The sequence below is a fragment of the Octopus sinensis genome, linkage group LG20, assembly GCF_006345805.1.
Source record: "Octopus sinensis linkage group LG20, ASM634580v1, whole genome shotgun sequence".
Taxonomy (NCBI): Eukaryota; Metazoa; Mollusca; class Cephalopoda; order Octopoda; family Octopodidae; genus Octopus; species Octopus sinensis.
The window spans coordinates 19,392,252-19,395,740 of record NC_043016.1 but is presented as its reverse complement, the minus strand read 5'-3'; positions in this window follow the sequence as shown (position 1 = coordinate 19,395,740).

The following is a 3,489-nucleotide window of genomic DNA, read 5'->3' as shown; positions in this document are numbered from 1 at the left end:
TCCAATTATTATTGGTATGAATATGAATCCATAGTCTGGATATATAAACTGGAGGTTTCGAAGCAGTTCCGTGTATGAGTAAGTATTTCACTTACACGGAAAAAATAGATAAATAGTTTTCCAGGGTAGCAAAAAATCTAATGACAGCTAAATAGCATGACTATAATGCGTCTATAGTGACCCGGTGGTGTTTGATCAGAGTTTAAAGACGGATGAGAATTCTGTAATGCAATCATTCTATTGTTCCATTCCCAAGTTGAATTCCAACTGTTGGCTAATTTGTCCCAAAGTTTTTAGTTCGATGTAAAATTTACGAAGCGAATGTCATTTATCCCCACCCTTGATCTCTGACGCCATCTGACAAACATCAACCAAAATAGTTTATAAATGTTAATAAGCGTCATCAAAATATTCTGATGTAGTTTAAATCTCTCTCTATATAAAGCTGAAGTTGTCTGTGTATGGCAGGTTTGGTAGCCTTCAACTAACACTATCTCCTCCGAGACCCTGCGGCGCAAGTTGACCAAAATTGAGAGTATGATAGAAGAAGGCTTGCTCTTCCTTCCGTAGAAGAAAAATTTCAAATCGGACCATGTTAACACCAAAAATTATTTATATAAAAAAAGCTTGTTTTTTTTCTTTGAAAAGCCTGTTTTTTTACGACTTTTCGACTGCTGTGTCGCCATTTTTCGGTGTATTTCAACCAGAAAAATGTTCACTTAAAGAGAATAACAAGCTACATAATGCAAAATTTTTACTTTTCAAAAATTCCAATTCTAAAGGGTCGAAACAAACCCGAGCAACGCCGGGCGATACTGCTAGTAAGTTATATTTATTTTAATAATACTTTAAATAGCATTTATAATGTTATTGAAATATTATTTTATTGATTTTATAAATTGAGTATTGGGGTCTGTGGTTGTTAATTTTTATACTTATTTGTAACTCAGGATATATATATTAATTTCTTATTTTTGTGTTTTGTGTAATATATGAATATTATTTAAATATCATAAAAATAATATGTGCTTAATGGTATATATATATATATATATATATATATTTAAATTATATTTGAGTATAAAATAGATTGTTTAATTTTATTGTTTTTTTGATAATATTTAATAATATTTATTGTATGTTGTGTTGTTATAGTTTAATTAAACTCATTTTAAGTATGTTTTTTTTTAGAATATTAGGTAATAATAGTTGAACATTAGCTCGAATCAGCCTGCTAGAAATAAAACTCAAATGCCTTTAAATCAGATCCCAATGCTGGATGTTCAAGAACAAAACGATGGGCATATTTTTACTCCTGGGATCATGCTGATCCTCAAAAAGGTATATGTCTATGTAGAGCAAATGTAGACTGAAACACAGGGGTCTCAGACGAATAGACTATTATTATAGATATATACATACTTACATAACACACACACACACACACACACAGACACACACACACAAAACACACACACACACACAAACAACCACGCACATACACACACAAACACATATGCATATATGTATATGTATGTGTTATAAATACATACACGCATACATACACCACATCTCCAAAGATTTCTTGCAGGAGGTGGGGTCCTAACCCCGAAAATTTGAAATATCAGATAAAAGTGCAATCCTTCGACCTGTTTTATTTCTTGTGATTCGCATTGTTTTAAAGAATTTAAAGAATCAAACACGCACACACACACACACACACACACACACACGCACACGACACACACGCTTAGAATACTTAGAAAAAAGTTTCGGCCAGAAATGGCCCAGGACATGATTTATCTTGATAATATAACTTGAAAACGACATTTAATGATGTTTTATATTTCAATCATTTTTGGGGCACCATAGCCCATTCGAGCAAAAAAGTTATTGTTTGTAGAGATGTATCTGGGCGGATTATCTGAAATTTGTTGAGGGTATTTATCCAAGAACCGTTTGCATTTTATAAGCTCGTTTATTTTAATGCTCTAACGATTCTGCCAGTTCACCAGTTCACTGCTCTGATATATTCCAACTTAATGGTTTCATTCAAACGTATTTCTTTCAGAACACCGCTTGTTGTCCGCTTTTATTTTAGTCGAAATGAGATAAAGTGCCAATGGTCATTTTGCGTTCTCCGTGACAAATAGGAGAAAAGAAGTCCTGATCAAATGCTTGCAAAAGAATCAACTTCAACAAAGGCCACAGAACCAGACAATGTTGATAGTGGTGGTGGTGGCGATGGTGGTGGTGGTGTTAATGGTGATGGTAGTGTTAATGGTGATGGTGGTGGTGATATGGTGGTAAGCATGGTAACAGATTAAGTATATTACACTATAAGAACTGGAGGCACGTGGCTTAGTGGCCAGGGTGCTGGAATCATGATCATAAGATTGTGGTTTCGATTCCTGGACCGGTCGATGCGTTCTGTTCTTCACGTTGCTCTAGTCCGCTCAGCTGGCCAAAATGAATAATCCTGCGACGGGGCGGTGTCTCGTCCAGGCCCGGAATATATACGTCATGGAAACCGAGAACAGTTTCATCCGAGGAACAGTTCATCCGAGTAGCTTTCATAGGGACAGTTCATCCGAGTAGCTTCCAATAGGAACAGTTCATTCGTACAGTTTCCATCTATCCAATATCGCTCACCCTATTTTGGTTGACCCGAGGCTACAATTCGTAGTATCATCTGACAAAATGCATTTACTCTAAGGAATGGCGAGGGATATGTACTGAAAAGTCACATAATCTCGCGGAGATCATTCACAAGAAAGGCAATCTCTAACTCAACTGATGTGGGAAATGGTTCGGTTGACTGGGGTTAGGGGGAAGAATAAGGGATGCTACATGTTTCTTCAGCTTGAGGTTTGATAAGAAATCTATCGGAGAGCTTGCGATCCTACACTTGTCTGTACATATTTAGTCACTTCAATAGGATCAGTGATAGAAATGACACTGAAATGCAGGGGAATAATGAAAATGCCCCTTGTATTTAAATGTTAAGTCAATTATTTGTATTTTCCAAATTATAAAGAAAAAGAATTTAGTGCGTTGATTGAAGTATGTCAAAACAAAAAAAAATTACCAATTATTGAAGAGTATAGAGTGTTTTTAAATAGCTATATTCTATTCAATTGTTTTGCTTGTGTATATAGTCTATACACAGAAATATTTTTGTAAATATTTTTTGAAACTTTAAACTTTTCGGTACTTGCTTTTGATTACAATATCCTTGTCGGTACCAGGCCGTAACAACAACCACAACAAAAAGTTGTTGCTATACGGGCAATGAACGCATGTTGTTTTTCATATTTTCATTATGAAAAAGAAAGTAAAAACTACTAAAAACAAATGACTTAACTTGAAAGAAGCTAAACCCCTTCAGTCAGTATAGACTCGCTTATCTCTCTCTTTCACGATAACCAATAGTATATCACAAAGCTTATGACGTCATAATAACATTTCCATTTGTTAGTATCTTTCTAA